Genomic DNA, 26674 nt, shown 5'->3' on the forward strand with positions numbered 1-26674 from the left:
AGGTTGGAATTGAATGCTTTTGAACAAAAGTAACTGCCTGTGTCTAAATGTAAAATCACTGAAACATTACTAAAAGACTGGCAAAGAAGTCCAAGTGTTAAGAGAGAAAAAGTGGGAGAGGAAACAGGCAGAGAGAAATAAGGATGAGAGGCTTGGTGGTGTCCCTGGTCTTGCTATCACTGCAGGGACCTGAATGGACCCACAGTGTCCTCCAGGGGTCTGGGCAGCGGACCAGCTGTGCTCTGGACAAGCCCGAGCTGACTCACTTGAAGTGGGTGTTGTTCTGTATCTTCCTTCACTGAAGACAGATGGGGAAAGGTCAGGTGTCAGCCAGGTGGAAAGCAGGAAGGGATAAAGATATACTGCTTTGTGCTGGCTGGCAAGGGTGCAGAGGGCCTCCTGCTGGATCCTCCCCTAACAGTCCCCCAGACAGGCAGCGCCCCTCTGCCTTGGAACACAGATGGATGAGGACAGGGAGGTCAGAGACGGTGAGGCATCTGCCCACCGCACCTGGCTGGCCAACCAGAGAGGCGCTGGGGGTTTGAGGGAGGAAGTGCTGTGTTCTTTCTTCTGCAGCCTGGGGCCCACCTGGGCCACGCAGGGTCAGGCCACACAGCCACCCACCATGCATGCACGCTTGGCCTGCCGGGGATGAGTTGTTTTGGGGTTTCCAGAGATACATGGGAGACCCTCGGGAGGCTGGAAACTGAATTCTGAGCACACGCTGGGAGATTGTACCCCCGGAAGTAGCTGGCTCTGGTGGCCAAAGAAAGGCAGCCATGGATACAAAGATGTGTCTCCCTCCCCTTACACACATGTCCCCTGCCCCTATACACACAGGCCAGGTGTGTTCAGAGGCGTCTGAGGTCCCTGGGGAACAGACAGTGCCCTGGGAAAGAGGGTGACCTGGGAGGCTGCTGGGAGCTGGGGAGTGGCTGCTTCCCTGGGTCCCCTGGAGCAGATTCTGCTGGAAAAGTCCAGCCCCACACGCAGGGCTCTGCGGGCAGTGTTGCCTTCGGACCCGAATCCAGTGCAGGCACGGAGGCCCCAGGGCTTAGGGAGTTCCTGTGGGGATGAAGAGTGGCACTGAGCTCCCTCCACGTGAGGCTGCATGGAGAGGCTGCAGGGTCTGGGAGGAGCTCAGGATGAGGGCACAGGGTCCAGCTCCGACACCCAGGCCTACTCCTGACTGTGTGGGTGACTATGGAGGTGATGTCTGCAGTTTACTCGTCTATAAGTGGGGCAATAAAATCTATCGCTATTTCCATACTCAAACGACCACGTCCTGACCTCACCTCCCCAGTGGGAGGCTTGGAATCTGCAGATGGGGTTTCCTTGAGTGAAGAAAAAGCTCCAGCAAAGCTAAGACAGAGAAGCCTAAGCCATGGGTCCTCACTAGGGAGTCACAGCACTGACCCCATTCCCTGATGCTGGCAGAGTAACAGAGAGTGGTAATTTATTGTAAAAGAATTTTAAAAATCCATGATGTCTAAGAGTTAACAATGCTTCATAATTCATTTCAGTGCTTTTTTCTTTTTCTTTTTCTTTTTTTTTGAGACAGGATCTCATTCTGTCACCCAGGCTGGAGTGCAGTGGCATGATCATGGCTCACTGCAGCCTCAAACTCCTGGGCTCAAGCCATCCGCCCACCTCAGCCTCCTGAGTAGCTGGAACTACAGTTAGTTATGCCCCATCATACTTGCCTAATTTCATTTGTATTTTTTGTAGAGATGGGGTCTTGCTATATTGCCCAGGCTGGTCCCAAACTCCTGGCCTCGAGTGATCCTCCCGTCTTGGCCTCCTAAAGCGTTGGAAATAGAGGTGTGGGCCACTGCTCAATGCTTTCTTATGTAAATGCTGCAGAAGCCCCGAGTGCACACCTGTGGATTATACACTAAACTTTATTTGATCAAAGAATTTTTTAAAAAGCAAAAGAAATTTTAAAGCTGCAGGAAGTCCCCTGATGGGCTCCCTCCTGGGGCTCCCTGCCTGGCTGAGACTGGGCAGGCCCAGATGCTGAGGGGGTGGGACTAGCACAGGCACAGGGTCTACCCGAGGACTCAGCAGCACTCTACCCAGGCCAAGGACCAGTAAGAACGCTGGCGGGTCAGGAAGTCTGTTAAGGGATAATTTCAATTTCCTATGTGCCAAACTCTAATTCTCTAATTTGCATAATTCCAATTATGCATAGTGTCCTCTTGAAAATGAATAAAAAGTAAAGAGCTTATTCTGTGAGAATTAAGTCTATGTTGATTCCAATAAAGACAACAGACCCACAGACAGCTGGAAACACAAAGAAGCTTCTTGAAAGAACATTTTCTCAGACCCTAAAGCTATACTCGAATTCATTTAATCAACAACCAACAAGCCCACTGGCTAATTACCCATTTAAAGCATGTGAACCTTACAATAGCTGGGGCCAAATAAGACAGAATGAACTATATATAGCTTGACTTTTATTGGATACATTTCCGCCCTACAGAGGAAAATTATCCTTCTTGTCTTGAAAGAACAAAGCAAGGAAGCCCCTGAAAACCTTAAAGTGATAAATCTTCATTCCTGAATGGGGGTCCCATAAAATCAAAGACGGAAGACAAAGGTTTCCTTACCAAATCTCAAACTGGAGGACAATGTACAATGTCTCACAATTCTTCATGAGTTTTGAAGATTACCAATAATTTATTTTTCCCATCCTTGTAGCAGCTGATTGTCATTTCAAATAACATATACCACCAATACCACCAAAGATACTGATTGAATCCTTTACTCATTAAAAATTACCACCTAAGCAGTGACAAGATAATTGTGTTTGGGATAGTCTTTGGATCTTACCAAGACCAAATTATTATTATAGAGTAGACTATTTATGATCACGAAAGCGTGCCCTGAAGACAGCAACGTTAACCTCCACAGACAAAAGTAAACTACAATTAACAGCCACTGAGGACACTGCCCTCAACACTTTTGCAGACTTGTTACTTTTTCCACTAGAAACTGCCATGGCTCTAATGGAAAGCACCATCAATTTATAGAGAGCAGTTCCCCCCTTATCTGTGCGGGATATGGTCTAAGAGCCCCGAAGCCACAGATAGACTATACTATGCTTTTTCCTACACATACATACCTAGGTATTTATTCTCTACATTGGGCGCTGTTTAGGAGGTTAACAACAATAATAAAATAGAACAATTTTAACAATATGCTGTCATGGAAATCATGTAAACTTGGTCTCTCTTCTCTCTCAAAGTATCTTGTACTCTACTCACCTATTTTAGAACACAGTTACTGTGCTGTTTTCTATATGTACTATGTATATATACTATGCTTTTTCCTACACATACTATGTATATATACTATCCTTTTCCTCTACATACTATGTATATATACTATCCTTTTTCCTATACATACTATGCATATATACTATCCTTTTTTCCTATATAATGTATATATACTATGCTTTTTCCCATACATATATACCTACATACAGTTTATTTTATGAATCAAGCACAGTAAGAGATTAACAACAATAATAAAATAGAACAATTCTGACAATATCCTGTTACCGAAGTCACGTGAACGTGGTCTCTCTCTTCTCTCTCAAAATATCTTGTTCACTCTATTCATGTATTTTAGGCCACAGTTGACTGTGGGTAACGGAAATTGTGGAAGTGAAACTACGGATGGGGGCCACCATAGCAAATGCAGACGGCGCTCTCTACTCCCTGGGAGAGGCGCTCAGAGTCGTTTTCATCGTCTTCATGATTGTCTTTTCACATTAATGAAGACGTTCAGCTGCCACAGCCTGTCAAAATCACTATAATTCCAAGGGTGACTCTGGAGCAGTGATGGTGGTTTCTTTCCAGTCGACCGTCATCTCCCGGCCCTTGTTCACAGGACTCCACTCTGGCATCGCACCCACCTCCAGCGCCCCTCCCAGGCTCCTGTGCCTGCCTGGGAAGCCCTGCCAGCTGTCTCCGCTGGTCATGATGGCTGGCTGTCCACTGCTCCATGTGCCTCCCTGTCTGCTTTTCTTTCTGAACTTGAACATGAGCTCCTGTGAGTCAGGGCCCTCTCATGGTCTTGCACTTTCTGGAGGGGCCTCCGGAGGGGCAGGGCAGAGTCCAGAGCAGCAGCATCCTGTGAAACTGTGGGAGGGTGACCAGGAGGAGTGCAGGGAGGTGTGTGCCTCTCTCTCACTGGGGGAGTCAGCACGGGGCAGGCCAGGCCCTGGGCCGTCGATTCCGAAGCTGCCGGGCACCTCCTGTTCTGGACCTGAGCTTCATAAAATGCCTGGAGAATGCCCAATGGAGCCTTGGGATTCCCCCTGCAGGGACAGGAAGGTTGTGAGAGGCACAGCTCCCACTTTCACAAGGCCTGGGGGCAGCCCTGGCCCTGCCCTGTTTCCTGGCTGGGCATCGTCTCAGGTCCTGTCTGAGTGCTTCTCAGGGAGCAGGGTGCTGGGTGCACCTGGGGACTCAGTGCTGCTGACTCAGGAGGGGCCTGGGTGGTGCTGTGAGATTCTCCAGGGCTTCCGAACATGGTAAAGGCACTTTCAATGTGATGATCAGGTCAAGATCACCTCTCCTACATTGTGACTTTCATTTGACTTTATCTGGGCTGTGTCGGAAAATCAATTTGTCACGTCCTTCAAACAGGATCCATGAATAAACCAATACTTTCATTATCGTGTCCAGGGGAGACGCAGTGATAGGATAATAAACTATTGATGATCAATAACTGAATGCATACTTTAGGATCAGTCCTGAACATTGGGGCCGACTGTACTGGAAATCAAAGCCTTGAACAGGAATGTAGACTTGCCATCAGAGTCAAAGAGGCTGACCCTCCAGTCAAAAGCAGCCTCATGGGAAGCACGTGGTAAAAGATACAGCAAGAAACTTAGAAAAGCAAGATTATTTTTTCTATGCCTTTTGGCCTTTCTTCCCTCCTTCATAGCAGGCACCTGTGGTCCTGTGACCGGCTGTGGTGAAACTCTGGGGCACAGTCTCACTGCAGGCACTGTCTCTGAGTGACTGGCAAGTGAGCGGAACAGGAGGTGGGAAATTTCATGACCATTCATTGGCTTGGGGGCATTCTATGCTTTGGAGGCCAAGGACAGTAGTTTCACCGTCTCACCAGGGCTCTGATTGTGCTAATTCTGGGAACAGACTGTGTTTTCGGAACCCTCATGCCCTGGGGAGCATGGCGGTGCCCCGAGGGCCTGGATGCTGAAGGCAACCTGAGGCTGCACAGTTGTACTTCAGAATCCATTAAATCCCACCTGGCTCATTTCAGTGCATAGCCCCCAACATGCAGGGGTTTGCTCAGGGCTAAGGAGGTTCACAGGAGGTCCGGGAGCACACCCCTGCCCCCAGGAGGTCACAGTCCCTTCAGAGGCCTGTGTGGCACCTGGAGAATGAATGCCCTCTGCCACTTCAGATGCAGGGTCTAGCCTGATGTGCAAAATTCTCTCTCATTGAGTTTACTACCATCCCACCTGAAAAAAAGACACTTGGCCGGGCGCGGTGGCTCACGCCTGGAATCCCAGCACTTTGGGAGGCTGAGGCAGGCGGATCACGAGGTCAGGAGATCGAGACCATCCTGGCTAACATGGTGAAACCCCATCTCTACTAAAAATACAAAAATATTAGCCGGGCATGATGGCAGGTGCCTGTAGTCCCAGCTACTCGGAAGGCTGAGGCAGAAGAATGGCGTGAAACCGGGAGGCGGAGCTTGCAGTGAGCCGAGATTGTGCCACTGCACTCCAGCCTGGGCGACAGTGCGAGACTCTGTCTAAAAAAAAAAAAAAAAGAAGAAGAAAAAGGAGAAAAAAAAGACACTCTACCCACAGGGCTGAGCTATGGCTGAACCACCCCTATCAAATCACGCCGCTTCCTCTAAATTCCATCACCCATAATGGGGCCCACGCTGGAAACCCACTGCCCGCTCAGGATGCAGCAGGATGGCAGTACTGTGAGCTCATCTGGGTTAGAGCTCGTCTGAGGTGGGCTCTGGATTATCCCACCGCTGGGACACCAGGAGAGCAGTGAGCAGTAAGGACCAGCATCTCCCAGCGGGGCTGCCCAGAGAAACCAGAAGCTACCAGCCATTTCCTTAATATCAAAACCGAGCTGTTTTTCTTTTCTTTTTTAAAAATATAAACTGAGAAGAGAATACGTCCAGGGTTATCTAGTTACTCTTGTTCTAAAACCCAAATACCGAGCCACAGTAAGACCCAGCAGTTGTTTGGTTTTTTGTTGAAATATCCTTAAACAGGTTTCTGTTATTGGAAACCAAATAACAGCCATTCAGTGAAAAACTGATATTTGTAACCTGATCATATACCTGAACTCAGCATCATAATATTAATCAGCAAATCAAAGTCAAGTAAAAAATGGATTTGTGTTAGTGCAAGATGTACCACTTGAGCCAGAAAAAAGTTAGAGCTGTTCAAATGGACAATGCGGATCTCACTTACATCCATATGTATAACACTGGGCTGCTTAAATTCTGATACTTTAATAAGAAGGTCCACCATGGAAAAGAGTGGGATTAGTAATTATTATTGCTTTGAGCACAATTACTCTGCCTCCAATCTGACAACCATGCAACAGCCCTGTGCCCGCGCGCATGTGCACACACACACACGCACACACACGCGCACACACACACGCATGCACACATGCACACACATGCGCACACACACGCACACGCGCACACACACACGCACACACGCACACATGCACACACACGCGCGCACACACGCACACACGCACACGCACACACGCACACACACACATGAACACACACACAGCCTCCACTCTCTGGCAAAGCCTTTGAGGAGTCCAAGGAACAAATGTTGACCAACCTGAGGGACTCTGGGCATTTCTCTGAGAATATAATAACATCACTGTACAGGGACCATTGCTCTGGGCTTGGGCAAAGCCAAGCCGTCCATCCCAGCCATCCTCGCTGCCCAGATGAGAGGGGCAGGGGTCCTCTGGGAGAGGCACTATGGGTGCTGTGTGGCCAACACCTCTCAGAGGACCCTGTCTGGCAACCCCTCCCATCCCACTACACAGTCTGGCTTCAGGCTGGGCTCCCCACACAAAAGAGGCCTGGGGAGAACCCTAATGCAGATGGTGGATGCACAGGGGGCAGCTGATGAACACGTGCTTAGATGAATGAATTAATGAATGAATGGATGAATGAATGAATGGATGAATGAATGGATGGGCTGACACAGGACACACCACCAGGGAGCCCCGGAATGGCAAACCCGTGTTCAGGGTTCCCACTCCCTTTGTGCCAGCTCTGGTTACTCAAGGCAGACTCTGGACTCCGAGTATTTTAGAGAAACAAGAAAAGCCTGGAGCTGTGTCCTGTCCTGACTGCTCCTTTCCCAGAGTTCTAGGCCTCTTGGAGGCTGAGGCCACACTAGGGTGAGAGGAAGGCAGTGACCCCGCAAAAACAGCACTGCGTGGAGATCTGAGCACTGGGTGTCAGGCTACATGATCCTCCTGCGTTTTCTTGTCTCATCCTCACAACCTTATGAGGCAGGAACTGCCATCTTCACTCCCCCAGCTGGGGAAACTGAGGCTCAGAAAGGCCAAGCAATGGGCCCAAGTCATGCAGCAAGCAAGGGGCAGTGCTGGGATTGGAAGTCGGGTCTCTCAGCTTCCCAAGTCCTGATGGAACCACTGCACGATCCTGTCTGGCGCTGGGAGGGGAGAGGGGGCCCAGGGACAAGAGGAGACCCCAAAGCCTGGGGTGAAAAAACGCACCCTCAGCTTATGACCTATTTGAGTCCTCGATTTCAATGTGGTGTTTCCCTGGTGCAGTGTGCATAGGAGTCATTTCTGTAGAAATGCGCTGAAACACTGGGTATCTGTGTGTCTGTGTGTGTGCTGTGTGAGTGTGTGTGTGTGTGTGTGAGAGAGAGAGACAGAGACAGAGACACAGAGAGTGTGAGAGATGGGCACTGGAGTGGTTTGGAAGGTGGGAGAGCCCAGGGCTCAGAACTCCCCACTAGGCTGGTGGGGAGTACCCCATTTTCTGACTGTCTTGGTTTTCAACTCTTGAGGTCTCCTGAGGGTGCTGATCTGGAAGAACTGGCTGAGAGCAGCTTCAGGCTTCCGCAGAGGAGAGTGACGGTCCCTGGTCGCAGAGGAGACGCAGGCTGTGGGGAGGTGGCCTCTCCTCCCTCCAAGTCTCTCTCAGCCCCAGTCCTCTGGGAACAGCTGTTGATGAGGCCTTGGCCAACACCGCCTCCTGCTCTAGGAATAGCAGGAAACATCTGCATCGTCAAAGCCTCATGCATATAGATTTTGGCTGGGTCAGTGAGACCTATTTTGATTGGACCACAAGACAGGAAATTTAAGAGTCAGGATGACACAGATCTGCGAGATGACAGTAACGTGTGTGAGATGCAGTAGGAACCGCTGTGCAGATGTGGCCCATCCAGTCCCTGGGGGTCCGATGCCTGTGACCAGCACTGCCAGGAGCAGCAGCCGGCAGCCGGGAGGGAGCCTCTGGCCCAGCTGGAGTCAAGAAGGAATGTGCCGTGCAATTTAGATGTGAGGTTTCAGAGGACGCTGGGTCTCAGAAGTCACTCTCATGCCCCCCACTCCAAAGCTCCTACCACCCACGTCCCCCAGCCCCAAAGCTCCTACCACCTCCAGAACATGCTCCCCTCTCAGTTGCTCTAGGAATTTCCACTCTCAGCCTGGGGCTTCTGGGCTCTCCAGGGCAGGCACTGAATCTGTTGTGGGCATGAGAAGCCCAGCGAGTTTGTGCCAGACCCTCATGTGTCACGACCCTGTGGGCTCCTGCTGGGTACTTTATCCCTCACCTGTCCCTGACTGTGGTGTGAAGCATGCAGGACGCCCAAGTGGAGCCCCAAAAAGGTCGTCTTGTGGAAGGACGCCCAGTGGGTGTCTGAGCCAGGTTTGGGGAGGAGGCCCACCCACCTCCTGTGCCACAGCCTCCAGCCTGACCCCTCTAACTGCCCCCTGCAGCTTTCAGAGATAAAGCCTCTGTGCCTCTAAAAGCCTCGGTGCACAGAGAATTTTTAGGACAGTGAAGCTCCTTGGATACTACATTGGTGGATCCCAGTCACTGTAAATTGGTCCAAACCCACAGAATGTGGCCACTGAGGCTGAGCGTGGCGTAGGGTATGGACTCTGGGTGACTGCAGTGTCCCAGAGTGAGTCATCCAATCACCAAATGTCCCATCCCAGTTCAGGATGTTGACAGTGGGGGAGGCTGTGCCTGTGTGGGGTGGGCATGTGGAAGTTCTGTACCTTCCACTTCATTTCGCTGTGACCCTGAAACTCCTCTAAAAAATGTCGATGAGAAAGAAAAAGACCTGGCAAGCGTGCCAGGTCTCTTACCTCCCATTTCTGTAGCTCCCAGCTCTTCTTAATGTTCTTAATGCCCATACCACTTGCCCTGCCAAACTCTTTTGATCCATTCCCCTCTGAGCCGTGCCAACCTCTCCAAGGACCGGTACCTCTCGGCCACCTGGGTGCTGTTCCCAGGCCACTGGACTGCCTTCTGCTCACCACCATCAGCCTGGCCCATGCTGCTCCCTGAACCCTGAGCTGTCTCCTCACCAGCCTGGACAACATAGCAAGACCCCATCTCTAAAAAAATAAATTAAAAAAATTGGCCAGGCATAGTGGCACTGGTCTGAAAAAATAGACATGTTTTTAGAGTAGTTTTAGGTTCTCACCACATAGATGGCTGGTGGTGAGGGATGTGTCTCCACCTGGAGGCTAGGGGTCCCTAGTTAACATAAGGGTAAACATTCACTGTAACGGAAGCTGCAAGTGGGGGCCCACTGACTAAATGTGACCTACAATACTGGGTTTGACCTGTTCTGTGTTTTGAAAGTTTTAAATGTTTTAAAAAGCTGTAATTACATAGAGTCAAGTGCATGGACCTTAAGCCTACGGTGTGATGAGTTTGGGCAAATGTCTGCTGCAGACCCCCATATGGTCCACGCCCTAGTCCCCAGGAGAGACATCTGTCACTATCCTAGACACTTCCTTCTTGTCCCTTTTCAGTCTACCAGAAAGTCCCCACCCACAACCCCAGGAAGCCCACACCGTTCTGATCTCCACCTTCAGAGAAGATTCCTTTGCCTGTCCTTGAACTTCCTCTAAGCGGAACCATGCAGCTCATGTCCTAATGCTTCTCTAGTGCCACAGGCTTCAAGGTCCATCCAATTTGTCATGGGCACCACAGCCCATTCCTTTTGGCTGTAGAACAGCATACAGTCATGTGATTGTGCCGCCATCTGCTCTCCAACTCTCCCCTTTTTATTTATTATTTTTAGAGACAGGGTCTTGCTCTGTCCCCCAGGTTGGAGCGCAGTTACAAGATCACATCTTACTGTAACCTCGAATTCCTGGGCCCAAGTGAGTAGCTGGGACTACAGGCATGTGCCACCACGCCTGGCCAAGTTTTTATTATTATTATTATTTTTAAAGATGAGGTCTTCCTATGTTATCCAGGCTAGTCTTGAACTCCTGAGCTTAAGCGATTCTCCTGCCTTGGTCTCCCGAAGTGCTGGGATTACAGGCATGAGCCACCAGGCCTGGCCGCATTCTCCTCTTGATACACATTTGTGTTGTTTCAGTTACTTTGCTCTAACAAACAAAGCCGCTGTGAGTGCTTGGGTTCAGGTCTTTGCTACGAGTGCTTGGGTACAGGTCTTTTTGTGGACACATTTCTTCAAGTATTTGGGGTCAACGACCGTAAGTGGAATTTCTGGGTTGGAAGAGGAAGTATATATGTTTACAAAGGTTTTAGATTAGTTTGAAATATTTAAAATCAGGGGAGTCCGCATGAAAGTCTGGAGATCTGTCTTCTCGTGGGAAGACCAGGTGTGGCCTGCACTCTCATGTGACCCTCTGGGCTGGTCCCTGAGCTTGCAGAGTGTCAGAGTGGCCCCCACCCCATCCCATTCCCAGCCATGTCACCTCCACTGTCTCCTTCCTCCCAGCTTGGGGCTGCAGTTCCACAAATGGGCACCCAGCCGCAGAGTCTGGGTTTACAGTGGTTCGTCAAATGCAGAGGGCTCGGCTGACCACCCCCAGCGCCCTCACTGGGAGCACCAACAAGCCAAGGTGAAGTTAGGGTTGAGACGGGGGAAGGGGGATTGCTGATTTTTTTCTTCCTGACTCAAAGCAACAAGTTTTAGTGAATTCCAAGTGAAATGCTTCCTTTTCCAGGTCCCCACTATTCAAAGTTGTGGGAGGGTTTTTAATTTGGTTCAGTCTTCCTTAATATGCTGCAGATACACAGATTTTAATCTTCTTTTATTAAAAATAAATCCACCCTCCCCGCTTGGGTCTCTTGTGTAAATATCTAATTAGGGCAGAAGCTTGGCCCAGCCCACAGGGGTGTGTCGACATCCCCCTCGACACACGCAGTTTGAAGGAACAGACTTCAAAGAATTGCCCCCATCTTCTGAAGAATGTTAATTGGGCCAAACAGTGTGCATGCATTCTTTATGACTGTTCCTCTGGTTGTTTGGGAGAACATTTGACCCCAAATCGCAACTAAGGAGTGAAAGCTCCATATTTTATAACTCAGAGAAGCTGCTTCAGGACCTCCCTGGACACCCCAGCTGTGAGGGGACACACCCTCTGCCGGTGCCTGGAGGGGACCTGTGGGGCCGGCGTCCCTGCTAAAGCCCTGGTTCTCATCAGACTTGCGAGGGTGGTGCATCTCCTACTTTGCCAGCCAGTCTGGGGGTGAGAGTAGCTTCCCACCAACCTCCGGCCTGAATGCTGCCAGATCCAATGCCAAGCGATGTCCCAGGCAGAGCCGATTGCGGCCCCTGGACATTATGTGCTGAGTGACTTCACATTCCCTTGTCTTACACTCAGCCACTCTGGGAAGGAGGATCAAAATCCTCTTCTAGAGCAGAGATGACCACGACCCAGAGAGGACGGGCAAGTTGGCCTGAGGCACACATCAAGAGGATGGCAGAGGCAGGGGCACGTCGGGTCTTGTCTAAGTCCATGGTAGCCTCCTGCACGCACACATGCATGCATTCCACTACTTACTGGCCCCTGCTTGCATTCAAAGGTGAACACAACAAACACAGCCCTGCCTTTGGAAAACTCCGTCTACACACTGTCTTAGCCCAGCTGCTATAACAAAATATCTTAGACTGGGTGGCCTAAAAACAACAGAAACTTCTCACAGTTCTGCAGGCTGAGAAGTCCAGGATGAAGGTGCCAGCGAATGTGGTGTCTGGGGAGGGCCCTCTGCCTGTTCAGAGACCTTTTTGCTGCGTCTTCAGCAAATAGGTCCCCTGGAGCCTATTTTGTAAGGGCACCAATCCCATTCAAGAGGGCTCCACCTTCGTGACCTAGTCACCTCCCAAGGCCCTGCCTCCTCAACTCAGCACATTAGTGATCAGATTTCAACATAAAAATCTGGGGGGAAGATCATAGCACATCCATTCTCTGTCTACCATGCGACCATTTACAGGATTGCTTTTCTCAACAGGTGCTGCCCCTTAAAGCTGCTGTCCGTCAAACTCCTTTCTACCAGCAGCCCCCGGGGGCGCTCAAAGATAGGATTCTCCCTCCATTTCTAGAGTATCCCAAAGGGTTTCCTAACAGATCCCCTGGCTATTCGTTTTGACCACACACATTGAGAGCTGCAGGGCAAATTTATGTGTCCTCTATTCATGACTTTGGAGGACCCTCTCTTAGCCACCCTCGACCCAGCTAACCGATGAGTTTCCATTTGGTAAGGCTGCACACTTGAAGTAATACGGTTCCAGGGTTACGTGTTTCTTTACTGACACTCTGTTGGCAAACTACAATCAACACCATGTAATTATAGAAAATTATAACGCAGCACAGCAGTAACCCAAAAGCTACCCTTTGGGAGTATTATTAAATAGACACTCTTCTCTTTAATAGAAAATTCATGCCAATTTCATAACGTGGCTTGCTCTCGCACTGGGAAGCATTATGGTGCTCATGAATTTTTAAAGAAATGCTGATTTTAGTGACCAAGAGCCAGTCATAGAAATGTGTTTATTTGTTTAACAAGTATTTACTGAGTGTCTTCTGGACACAGAGCAGGGAAGGAGGCCTTGTTTAATTAACAAGATTCGACAACCTTGCTGCCTTCAAGGGATTTCAGGTCTAACTGGGAGACCACACTCCCCTGAGAAAGACTTCAGTGGGTTCAAGGTAGGGTTGTGGGGAGTGGCTGGTGCCAACCTTTTGAAAATTTGCTGGAATCCTTGTATGTGACATAGGTGTCCTAGGTACTGAATATGCCACCGGAGCTAGCGCCCATTTCTGCTCTTGTGAAGTTCCTGAGGACAGGAAATGATGCCTCATTCATGCCTAGCAAGTAGCAGGTGCACCTTGATGACTCCTGAGCTGAGCAGAAACCCAGGTGGTCAACAGCACAGCTGTCAGGACAAAACTGATGGCATGGGCCTCTCTCAAGGCTGGGGGCTGCCTGCTGCTCTGCGGAGGGGCTTCATCTGGGGCTTCTCAGCAAAGCAAGGGTAGCAGGTAACACTGGATATTTACCAGCTCAGCCTCATGGGGAGAATCGGCCAGACCTCACAGGCACAGGGCAAGGAGAAGTTTGGTTTATTGGCCAGGAAGTTGCTGGACTCTTGAGTGACCACAAGGTCAGAGCTATCCTGGAGCATTTTATTGCCCTAAAATCACCCTTGAGTTGCAAGGGTGAGTTGCATTGGGAGGCTCCAGGAGGCGGTCAGCACTCTGAAAAGAGCCCCAACACGGGAGACAGGTGGACCTGGGTTCACACCCGGGCTCTCAGTCTTGTCACTCTGAGCCAGGAAACAGGTGGACCTGGGTTCACACCTGGGGTCTCTATCTTGTCACCCTGGGCAAGTCACTTGTCTCTTAGAGGATTTTCCCCTTCTCTGATCTTGGGACAGTTTCCGCCCTTAGGATGGGTGAGGACACAGGTGGACTCTCTGGCCCAGGTTCTGCTCTGAGCTGGTGGGAGGGGGACAGTGACAGCCACATTCCAGGTGTCTAGGCCACCGCCTGTGAACTGGCACGTGTGAGGCACTCACAGTTGCTAAGCTCGGCTGTTCACCAGCCATGGTACCCTGCTGAGGTGGAGGGGGGAGCTCCTAGGATGCCCACAGCCCAATAGGACAGAGAGAGGAAGCATAGAGTAACAGGAGTGTCCTAAAAGGAATTTCTAGTGAAATGGTATTATAACTTTGCATTTTATGAGCTCAACTTAGCATCTGAATTTGGAAGTATTAGGGATCCGGGCGGGCTGCGGGGGCGCTTCTGCGCATGCGCCAAGCTTGAAGCCCGGGTGCCATGCCAGAGGTGACCAGCAGGTGGCACTGTCGGGTAAGCCACAGGAACGCCCACCGCGCACCCACCTGGTGCGCCCAAGCCATGCCCAGAACCTTCCTAACTCACGCCTCCTCCAGGGTCCCCCAGTCACCCAACCAGCATCCTTGCAGGATCACTCTAGAAACGTGGTTTCTGGTACTTGCACTCCCTTAAATAACCACTTCACCAATGCCCAACATTTGTTCTTAAATAGTTTTCCTCTCCATTCACTCCCTGTGTTACCGTGATTAATTAGGAGCTAGCATTGTAAGATTCATGTGAATTCCCAACAGTCATCCTCACACCATCTCCCAGCCTGGAATTTTACAATCTGTGGGTCTGTTATCTCTACTCTAGCCAAGAAATTTAACACCCAAATGGAATTTCCTTGCCTGGAATGAGAGAGAGAATTACCCATCAAACAGCATGCCATGTTCAGGAAATTGGCTTTCTTCCCACGGAATTGATTCTTCCATACATATTAAAATTAATTATTCTGAAGACTATAACTCAAAGTATGTACAAACGAAGTGTCATGCTTAGGACAGGGGTGGCAATTCAGGAAGACGGGTGGCTCCTGGAACACGAACCTTCTGCCTGCCTTCCGCTTAATGGATGGGTTACCAGATGTTTAACAAGCCAGGGTTTGACGTTTGTGGCTGGGGATCTAAAGCTGAGAGAAGAAGAAAGTAGGAGAGAGAAAAAGAGGCAGAGAGAACTGGGCTAGGGACCACATGGTCTCTTCCTTGACATGGTGGTGATGGGATCTGTGCCCTGGCAAAGGGAAGAGCTCTTGTGTTTCTCAGGCAAGGAAAAATTTCAGTTCCCCAAGCCAAGCCATTCTCTGCTGTCTTTAGCAAAGGCTGGGCATACCTCGACTACTGGGCTTCAGAGTCCCTGGGCTCTGCCATTTTCTGTGTGTGGGCACTCATGTACATTTGGCAACCTGTAAAATGGGAAGTAATCTCCGGTATGAGAACAGAGGGGCTAAAACCACACACCCCCGCCTCCCAGGGATCCAGGCTGGAAGGGCTGGGGACAAGTCGGCCTGGTTTATGGCCAGCAAAGGGCCTGGTACCCAGGGGCTGCCCAGAAGGACTTGAGGGACGAATAAGTGAGTGAGTGAATAAATGAATGGCCCTCACCACCGTGAGATGTTCTATCAACAGGGAGACCACATGCCCCTATTGGCTCTGGACCATCTCAGCTCATGGTCATTGCTCAGTGTAATTATCAGTCTTGCTTGCTTTCTCTCATGAGGGTCAGGACTTGGATGGTGACTCATATGTCCCCTGACACCTGGCCATGGAGGGAGGTGAGGCCACCATGCAGAAACTAGAGAGAAATTTTGTTGTCTTAATATGAAACATGACCACAATAATGTGCTAAATAGATTTTGTCCATTTCATTGGTAATATTTAAACAATGAAGGAGTTGGGAAAGCCCAAGTTCTAAAACGTAAACGGCTGAATTCTTTTCAGCATCTTTCAAGGCACAGCTGTTCTCCTAGCAGCACAGACGCTGGAAAGAGCCTGGGCCACAAGTTCAGGACGACCTAAGCTCCAGTCCACCAGCCGTGTAGCCCTGGGCCAGCTCTTTCAGGCTCACAGTAAAATGAGCATAATAGTGACCGTGTTGTACCTTGGGGGAAGCTCCATAGGGAAGAAGCATGCCCTTGGCACTGGCTGGCACACAGGGGGCCTTTGCAAATGTCAGCTCCATGCCCTGAAGCAGAGACCAAATCTCACAGAAGCTGCCGCACCCTTCAGCTCTCCCCAAGTGGTTCACAAATGCAAGGGAACATCCCTGATTTCTCAGGAAGTAACAGAACATCAAGCTCACCTGCCATTGACGTTTTACCCTTTTCTGGAATGTAAACAAACACTTTAAAATATGTCGGCTCAAAGGCAACCAAACGAGAAGCCAACAAAATCCATTTTATTTCTCTTATTATATACTGAAGTTACCAAGCAGAAGATAGAAATCTAAAGGGGACCCCAATTTTCAGTCCCGAAGATATAAACCTTCCGAATGTGCAGGCCGCTGAACAGTGAGACCCCCCCCCCCCCCGGATGCTGCAGCTCCCGGCTGCCAGGAGAAAAAGTGCTTCTGTGGCCTGCAGTGATGGCCAGCACCACAGTGGAGGTGACACTGTACCCGGCTGGGCCTCCAGCACTGAAGCTCCAGGCAGCCCCTGACCGACAAGGTGCACTCCTGGTAAGATCTGCAGGGGACAAAGTAACCCAGCCCCTGACCGACAAGGTGCACTCCTGGTAAGATCTGCAGGGGACAAAGTAACCCAGCCCCTGACCGACAAGGTGCACTCCTGGTAAGATCTGCAGGGGACAAAGTAACCCAGCCCCAGCCAGACCAGAGACTCCTCTCTGTCTCTCTTTGTCTCTCTCTCTCTTTGTCACTTCTGGGACTTAGCACTGGGCAGTGAACTCATGCAGGTTTGTTGATTGACTGACTGGCTGCATTCATCAGTGACAGGAAGAGCAGGGGCCCTGGCAGGATGAGGACACAGGCTGGATGCCTGGAGGCTTTGTTACATTTATTCAGCTGATGTGCTTCTGAGAAAGGGCCAGCAGCTCTGTGCCCCTGCTCCTGCGTCTCCTACTTCTTACATCCTTGAGTCCTGGCCAGAGTTAGCACAGTAGGTTCTGGGAAGATGTGACTAGCCCAGGTGTGTCGGGCTCATTCCCATACTGAAAGCAAAGGCGGGATGCTCCAATAGCCTGGGCTGGCTGTCTCCCAGGAAATACCGCCCCCAACTCCAGAGTCCCCTGACCTACTAGAATAAAGGGGATATTGATCAACTGGGTTTAGAAACCCAGGACTGGCTGTCCCGTTATCCCTGGTTACTGAAACTTTTGCTAAGAATCTCTAGGATTTCTCTCTCTTGATGGGAGGCTTTTTCAGGTCCAGAGAGAGCTCGGCATCCCAGGGACTTTATTTCACCTTCCAGAAGCTCCAGGAGGAAGCCAGAGGTGCAGCATGAATCCCCTGAGGCTGCAAAGGCACCTGGAGGGAGGGAGGGAGGGAGGGTGGAAGGGAGGCAGGGAGGCGAGGGCGGACGAGCCAGCAGGGCTGCAGAGAGATGGTGGATGCACTGTCTCCCTTGAGCAGTTTTCCCAGGGCAGGGGACTCTGCAGGCAGGCACACGTGGTGTGGAGCCTCCTGAGCCTTCCCAGTGGTGAGAGATGCCTTCTTCCTGGAGGAAGCTGACTACCAGCGCCAATCCAACCCCTGTAAGCAGCAGGGGTGATGAGAAGCTCGGGGTTCCATCCCTAAGTCAGTATTGGGATGTAGGAGGGATTATCCATGTAGGAACGAGGTGTGCGAGGCAGAAGGTGGCCGCTTATTTCAGAGACAATCATGTACAGAAGCCGAGCAAGTTATGCAGATGAACAAAAGTCAAGATGTAGATGCTGATCAGGGCATAAAGTCTTCATGGCGCTTTCTCTGCAGAACACATCTGATCCCACAGCAGCTTGCTGAGACAGTACAAGACTCTCACGGTGCCTGCCTTCCAGCTGTGCACACTTAGGATCAGAGAGGCTAAGTAATCTGCCTAAGGCTGCTCAGCTGGTAAAACGGCAGAGCCTGAATTCAAATCCCAGCAGTCTGAAAGCAACCAGACTTCAGAAACCCACATCTCTAGGGTCATAGCTCACAGGACCTGGGAATTATTCTGAAACATTGTAAGATTTTATCAGGACAAGCATGGGAAGCTCTATTGAAACAGACAAACATCCCCTTTCAGGACAAATGGACACACATTTTGTAAATTCCAAAAATCCATTGGAAATATTTACTTTAACTCCTCCCCCTACCCAAATAATATCCATGGATTATTTTGGCAATAACAGAGGTTAACACTGTGTGGTTTGTGGATTCTAAACGTCTCCACTCAGAACTAAATTTTAATTCTGGCCTACCTGGAAAAACCCTTGCGTCATTAAAATAGGTGCTTCATAAATATTTGTTCAAGGAGTGAATGAACTAGCCAAAAGGTTTATGAAAAAAGGTTGGAGTTGAGCAGTATTTTTTCCCAACCCAGGTCTCTATAAACACTTAGCCACATCCCCTCAAATATTTATGAATGGAGAGTCACAGAATTATATGTCTTTTGAGAGAGAACCCCTTACTTGGTTACTTAAAAAAAAAGAGAGAGAGAAACCTCAAAGTAAATAAATGTCACAATCTTCTAGAAAATCAGGTAATAGGAAAAGAGGAAATAGGCAGTGAGAATTTGAGTTTATTCAATTGTGCTTAGAAATGTTCAGGCCCAGTTAGAGCTGACCTGACTAGGAGCCGTGGAGTTGTACTTGAGCTGTATCAAACTCTGGTGTCGCTTTTGAGCAAACAGTATCCTTTTATTTGAAATTCAATGACAATGAGGAGGTTGGAAGGAGGAGAGAGAAAACTTGATGGCAGAGACACGACAGAAATACTTTTCTTCTGGTAGAAAAGAGTCTTTTGTGGGACTTGACAGCATCTCTAGGGTGCAGGAAAGGCCCCTCCATTCAGCCGGACTATGCTTTCTCTATTCGTGTATCCCCCCAAATGTTTACGGGTCTCCTTGCTGCTGTACCCCAGGTCTGGCAGAGTCAGGCCAACAAAGACAAAGAACATGATCCCTACACTCAGATGTCTTCCAGCTCTGTGTGGCAAAGTTTGCAATAAAGACGGAACTCTGTATCAACATGGCGTAACTAGAGTTTGATCTCTCATTTTTAGTTGGAAACAAAGTAAAACACAATTTAGCAAAAGCGTGAAAGACTATAAACCTCCTGGACTCCATTTAGTTCAGACAGGAAACAGACCTAAATTAAGCAATGATTTTCAAGTCAACGTTAAGTACCTAAGAGGCACCTAGAAGTTGATTGGGTATACAATTCCTGTGCTCAGGTTGAAACCTGTCTGTGAAAATCTGCTTCCCTGCTCTTCTGTGAAATCTCCAGGGACCCTGACGGTGCCAATGCCAAATGAGGTCAGAACTTCCGAGTGAAAGTGGATGCACCAGGTTGGTTTGGGACACTCAGTGGTGTCAGTCATGCCTCAAGACCTTCAGTGGGAATGGGTCATCAGCCACCTGCAAACAATACAGTACTGGGGGTTGACAGTGTCCCCCAAATTCATAACCATCTAGAACCTCAGAATGTGACCTTATTTAGAAATAGGGTCACTGCAGATGTAGTTAGTTAAGATGAGGTCATGATGGATTAGAGTGGACCCTAAATCCAATGACTGGTGTCTTTATAAGAAGAGGAGGTGGCACACCAAGTATACTGAGAGGAAGACCACATGAAGATGGAGGTGGAAGCTGGAGGGAGGCAAGCTGGGGAATGCCAATGACTGCGGGAGCCGATGGACCCTGGAGGAGGGAAGGAGGGATCTCTCCCAGAGCCTTCAAAGTGAGCACTGCCCTGCGGAGGCCTTGGCTTCAGACTTGCAGCCTCCAGAACTGTGGGACCATGCATCTCTATTGCTTTCAGTCATTACATTTCTGGTAATTTCCTTCCTTCCTTCCTTCTTCCCTTCCCCTTCTCCTTCCTTCCTTCCTTCCTTCCTTCCTTCCTTCCTTCCTTCCCTCCCTCTCTTCCTCCCTCCCTCTTTTCTTTCCTTTCTGTTCCTTTCCTTTCCTTTCTTCCTCCCTCCCTCCCTCCTTCCTTCCTTCCTTCCTTCCTTCCTTCCTTCCTTCCCTCCTTCCTTCCTTCCTTTCTTCCTTCCTTCCTTCCCTCCCTTTTTCCTTTCCTTCCTTCCTTCCTTCCTTTCTTGACTTCCTTCCTTCCTTCCTTCCTTCTTCTTCCTTCCTTCCTTCCCTCCCTCCCTCCTTCCTTCCTTCCTTCCTTCCTTCCTCCTTCCTTCCCTCCCTCCCTTCTTTCCTTTCCTGCCTTCCTTTCCCCCCCCCCCTTTCCCCTCCCCTCCCCTCCCCTCCCCTCCCCTCCCCCTCTGACAGTCTTGCTCTGCCGCCCAGGCTGGAGGGCAGTGGCGCTATCTCGGCTCACGGCAAGCTCCCCCTCCTGGGATCATACCATTCTGCCTCAGCCTCCCGAGTAGCTGGGACTACAGGTACCCACCACCACACCCAGGTAATTTTGTTTTTGTATTTTTAGTAGAAACGGGATTTCACCGTGTTAGCCAGGATGGTCTTCATCTCCTGACCTCGTGATCCACCCACCTCAGCCTCCCAAAGTGCTGGGATTACAGGCGTGAGCCACCCCGCCTGGCCAATTTCTGGTAATTTTCTACAGCAGTTGCAGGAAACTCAAACAGGCCAAGCTATGAAAAACGTGAAGAGGCTTCTCAAATGCTGCTTCTAGTTCCGTGTCTGTCCATCTTTCCCTTCACTGGCCATGGATCCTTCCAGATCCTTCTAGACACTCCTTCCCCCACATCCATTCCTCACCAAGTCCTGCCACATTCCTCTCAGCCAACCCTCACACCTTTCCCTTCTTTCTCTTCAGCCCTGAAGCTCAAGGCCTTCCTCACCTTGCTGGGCAGTTGAGAGGATTAAGGGAGAAAGAATGGAGAACGGTGTCCAGGAAGACTCCTGGGGCACACTGAGGAGTCAGTAATGGCTTCCCAGCTGCTGGCTCATGGCCGGCCTGCCCAGCGTCCTCCATCTGCCCCACTTCCGATCACCAGACGGAGCGTCCTTGGGCACCCCCCATCTGTCACCTACTCAGGGATGCCCAGAGGCGTCCAGCAGCAGTTCTGCTATTCTCTTAGCACCTTCACAAGCCTTATCATGTCACTCACCCATTTTTTAAAACATCAAATCCATTATGTTAAAACTCTTTGTCATTAGTATAAATAGGAGGCTGAGTATCACCAGTGAAGATGGGGAAGACAGGCTATGAATTTCCTGGCTGGCCCTGTGTAAGGCTCTTGGGTTAGAGCCTGTTCTCTCCTCGTTAAAAAGGTAGATAAGCAAGGATTAGACGGGTGTCAAGGCCACACCAGCACCAAGCTGAGACTTTCTTTCTGGGTATAAGGAAGGTTGGAAGAGAACGAAGAGAGGAAGGAGTCTCTCACTTTATAATGCAATGTTTTTCACTGTTATGCTCATTCTCTGTCTAGAATCATCTCAGGACTTTTGTGCATCAGAAGACACTTACAGTAAAGTGAAAAGATGGCCTACAGAACGGAAAACATACTTTCAAATGATTTATCTGGTAAGGACGTAGTAGCCAGAATACATAAAATACTCTTTCAACTCAACAACAAAAAGACAACCCAAAAAACAGGCCGAGGATTGAATAGATGCTTCTCCAAAGAAGTCATTCAAACAGCCAGAAAGTTCATGAAAAGATGCCTGCCATCACTATTCATTAAGGAAATGCAAACCCAAACCATAATCACATACCACTTCACACCTCTTAGGATGGCTATAATTTAGAAAAAAATAAAAGGAAAACCAGTGTTGGCACGGATGTAGAAGAATTAGAACCCCCAGACATTGCTGGTAAGAATTAAAATGGTGCAGCCACTATGGAAAGATTTAGTGGTTCCTCAAAATTTAACCATAGAATGATGTTTAAATTCCACTCCTAGGTATATATCCAAAAGAAATGAAAATGTGTTCAAAGAAAAACTCATCCATGACTATCATAATAGCACATAATTCATCACAGTCAAAAGGCAGAAACCAACCTAAGCTCATCCACTGATGAATGAGTAAACAAAGCATAGTAACTCAATGAGATACGATTCAGCCTAAAAAGGAATGAAATATCGGTACATGCTACAGAACAGGTGAACTTCAAAACACGTTGGTATATGAAAGAAGCCAGATACAAAAGGTCTCATACTGGATGGTGATGGAAAATATCCAGAATATGTAAATCAATATGGATGGACAACTGATTGGTGGTTGCCAGCATGGGAGAAGGGGGAAATGGAGACTGATTGCTTAGTGGGTTCAGGTTTCATTTTGGATGATGAAAATGTGTTGTACCTAAGTAGAGGTGATGGCTGCCCAACACTGTGAATGTACAAAATGCTCTAGACTGTACACTTCATAACGGCGAATTTTATGTTATGTGAATTTTACCTCAATAAAGACAAATCACCCCAGGACCAACATGTACTGTGCTTTGGGATGAAGGGCACCCTCCTCAGCCTGGCATCCAAGATCCCCATGGAGGATCACACTTGCAAAGATGGTCATAAGCGTAGTATCATCGTTATTCACACATGACATTTGTTGTGCGCAGCACACTCTGCTCTTTCCTAAGTGCTTTACATCATTGACCCATTTATTCCCCCCAACAATAAGATGTTAGGACCATTATCACCCTCATTTTACGGAGAAGGAAACTGAGGTACCCACTCATGTGTAAATTGTCGTACAACTGAGTAGATGACACAGCTTCCTCTCTGTGGTCCTGGCAGACGCTCTGGGGTGGGAATCGGTGGGGTGTTGCCAATGGGGTGATATAAATGGGACAATCCCAATAGGCATCCATGGGGCCCCTGCAAAGCCTTCCAGTTGCTAAACTTTGTTCCTTTCTGTATTAATCATTTCTCTTGAGTAAACACTAGTCCTACAGTCTGCGGGTTCCCATTGTGCTAAATTACATGGTGAGCATGTATTGCAAATTACACTCATTATTAGAAGTTGCACGGCAACATTTATACTAATTAAGTTGGGGCGCATTTCTTTAGTTCTAATTTTAAAATGCTGGCAGAACTCCAGAGCCTGATGTCCGCACATGAACTGCCACTTACGCATAACGCGAAATGTCCTCTGAATTTTCTAGCTATTCAGGATTATTTCACACTTAAAAACTGCTCACAGATATTATTATGCTACTTTCTGTTTTTTTTTCTTTTTCCTTTTTGTTAAACACTATTACCAGGATGAATGTAACAGAGTATAGTTTTAAAGTAAGTTACACAGCATGATTCTAAAAGAATCAACAGTGTTAATATTTTTAATGTATTGGAAAACATTTTTTAACGTCTCTTTTCCCAAAAATGACAACCACCCAGTGTGATTAGGAGAACACAGAGAAGGAAACAGCCACAACGGCAGCAGCTACACTCTACAGAGCTCACTCACGTGCAGGCACGTGCTGAGTGGTTTACAAGAATCATCTCAGCTATGTCTCTCATCACCAACGAGGAAGGTACTACCTTACAGCAGCCAAGTTACCTCCTGAAGTCAGGAAGGAAGTGGCAAGCCAGGATTTGAACCTGGTGTCTGAGTCACAGTCCACTCTGCTCTTCAAGACTGTACATGGTCTATCTGTGCATGCACATCTGCAGAGGCAAAAAACCCAGCATCCATATGACATATGACTCCCAGGCCGGGCACGGTGGCTCATGCCTGTAATCCCAGCATCTTGGGAAGCCAAGGCAGGAGGATCACTTGAGCCAGGAGTTCAAGACTAGCCTGGGTGAAAAAGTAAGACCCCATCTTTACAAAAAATAAAAATAATCAGTCCGGTACAGTGGTGCATGCCTGTGGTCCCAGCTACTTGAGAGGCTGAGGTGGGAAGATTGCTTAAGCCCAGGAGGTCACGAGCTGTGATCGCACTACTGTACTCCAGTCTGGGTGACATAGCAAGACCCTGTCTCAAAAAAAGAAAAAAGAAAAAAAAAAAAAAAAAGACGCATGACTGACTCCCAAACACTGCAAAGCCAATTGGTATTGTGTCATTCATCGGATCATTTTCAGCCATTCAGACATGGCTGCCTGAGCGTGCGCCATGTGTCACGCAGGGCTCCAGCAGCCAGGAGCAGGCCCTGGCCCTCCCTGTATCCATCCTTCTGATATCACTGACTTTTCCTGCCAACCTACACACTGTTGCATCTTCCTTCCTTGGCAGCTGTTCTGATTGGTAGGGCCCCTGGAATTAGAGAGAGGGTGCTCCTCGCTACTGACTTCCTCCTGAACAGCAGTGTCTTACCTGCCCCCTCCCTAGGCAGCTCCCCTACAAGTGACCACCTTTATACAAACTCCCTGGAAACAATTTTGTCCTCGCCCACTTCCTCCTGATGGCCTTGTTCCCCCTCGATGCCCTCAGCACCCTGAAGTCACAGCAGAAATAAACAGGCAGGAGCAGTCCACAGTCAGCTGAACATGCACATACTCATGCTGACAGCTTTGCTCTTCCCTCCACAGACACGTAGGCTCTGGCTGTCAGAGGGGGCGATGGATGAGTCTGTGGCTGCCCCGGGGGTCCCCATGACTGGGACTCACAGTCCTGCCTTGGCACAGCCTGGGTCTTTGCTCCCGAGGCAGTAGCTGTGCTCTACCAAGTACAAGCAGAGCCAGCAAGACAGCCTTCCAGCCTGCAAAGATCAGGTGAGAGGGAACACTGCCACCTCCCCTGCTGCTGCCGGGGGTCATGAGGGTCATGGTGTTTACTGATGAGGGATGGGAGAGAGGAGAAACCAGGTGCGCCCACAGCCTTGTCAACCTGTAGGACCCCGGTGATGTCTCCAGTGCCCCTTACTCCAGATTACAGCGTGCTCTCTTACATTTGCCCACCTAATGTGTGGCTGCTTTTCTCAGCATCCTGTGTTCCTAATACTAAGAACTTTCCCATTTTATCTCCCAGAACATGTCATCATCCCGTGGGAGACTCCTATGTCAGAAAAGGGAGGGCATAGTCCTTAATTTGCCTCTCTGAGGAGTTTCCCCTGGGGACAGGGGACCTGAGCACCTGGCAGCCCCTACCTATGCACTGGGATGGGGGTCTGCCTGGGGTTTTGAAGTAAGAGGCACTCTTGGGCCTGAGGGTGGGCCACTGAACCACACAGCAGCACTGAACAGGCCCGAAGAAGCAATTCCGGGAGTGGAAGGATTTAAATCTCCATCAAAATGGGGGTCTGACAAAATGTCCAGAATCCCCCAGTGCGTGACTGGGATAAAATACTATGCAAGGAAAGTTCCGGCACTCTAGTCGTGCCCACACTTCACTTACTATCAGCCTTTCTCCAGCACACTGACACCAAGTGCTCAGTGTAAAAGCAGATCCAAAGCTGAAGACTTCCTGAGAACTTTCCACTTCTATAAATGCATTCCTTCCCCGGTTTCCGTGTGATGTCCCATACATAGTACAGACATGCACACACACACACACACACACACACACGCATACACACAATCCAATCTCTCTACACACAGAGTAACTGGGATGGAACATAAGTTGATTAGATAAATGGATGGAAGCCCTTTCACAGTATAGGTAAAACATGATTAGTTGTTTTAGCCTAGCTTCTTTAATACGAAAGTCAAATATTCTCTCTTAGTGTGAACAAAATACAGCACATGTTGAAAGTGAACTGTAGCCACTCATGATGGTACCTGCAGAGTTCAGATGCATAAAGACTCTCCTGCTCTCCACGACTGTGAACGGAGAGGGCATGGTCCTGGAGTGGCAGCTTCCTGTCAGTGGGCACGGTCACCTACTGAGACATGAAGTGTCTGAACACCGCTGAGCATTTCTGGGCAGTTGCCCAAGTGAGTGAGGCTTGGTGGAATTCTTAGGGTGCCAGGGATGACTTGTCCTCTGAGTGCAGTGCAAGAGCTTGTAGGGCCTCCTTCACTTTGCAGGAAAAAAAAAAAAAAAAAAAAACAGGCTCGGGGATAAACTGATTTAAACGAAGCACCACGTCGAATGAAATCTAATATTTATTCTCAGCAGGAAGTCTGTTCTCATCATAAGTATCAAAACCAATTCATAGGTGAGCCATAATATATCTGAGCTTACCCACATGGGAGCATTAGCAATTTAAAAACAATTTGAGCATTTATCAAATATACAGTTTCTGAGAACGTAGGCTATTCATTCAACAGGATATGGTCTTAAACTATAAGCAGTATGCTTCTAAAAAAAGAGAGGGAGAAAAGAAACGCAGCTAGAGAAAATCTCCCCTCCAATTTTGTGTTGTGACATTTCAAATCCTTGGTTAGTCAGCTTCCATATAAAATATTTCCCAAAATGTCTCTAACATTTTCATGTTAGTTGAAGGGTGCGGGTCCAAAATTCTAAGGGTGTTCTGTTTGCTTAAAGAAAATTTAGCTCTTTTATTTTAGGTGAAAGAGAGATTACTTACACGTTAAGTATCAATTGAATGAAGTAGAAGACATAAAACAGGCAGAAAATCATTTGATCCAAACTGTTACCCCACCAACTAATGGATGTTACATTTTAGAAACCAGGAGAGAGGCTGAAGCACAGAGCTGACAAGGAATAGAACTGCTGTGACATTCCTAAATTGTCAACCAGTAGCAACACTTAATATTAAAGACTCACAGAAAATGCATTTTTTCCCTCACAATC

At 48.8% G+C, this 26674-nt stretch overlaps 1 protein-coding gene across 7 annotated transcripts in view; it reads right to left on the reverse strand.

The window, feature by feature from the left end:
- PTPRE (protein tyrosine phosphatase receptor type E) overlaps positions 1 to 26674 on the reverse strand; it is a 180004-nt gene that overhangs the window by 56607 nt on the left and 96723 nt on the right. The window lies entirely within an intron of this gene.

Source organism: Trachypithecus francoisi, unplaced genomic scaffold (genome assembly GCF_009764315.1).
Source record: "Trachypithecus francoisi isolate TF-2019V2 unplaced genomic scaffold, Tfra_2.0 Contig01579, whole genome shotgun sequence".
Taxonomy (NCBI): domain Eukaryota; kingdom Metazoa; phylum Chordata; class Mammalia; order Primates; family Cercopithecidae; genus Trachypithecus; species Trachypithecus francoisi.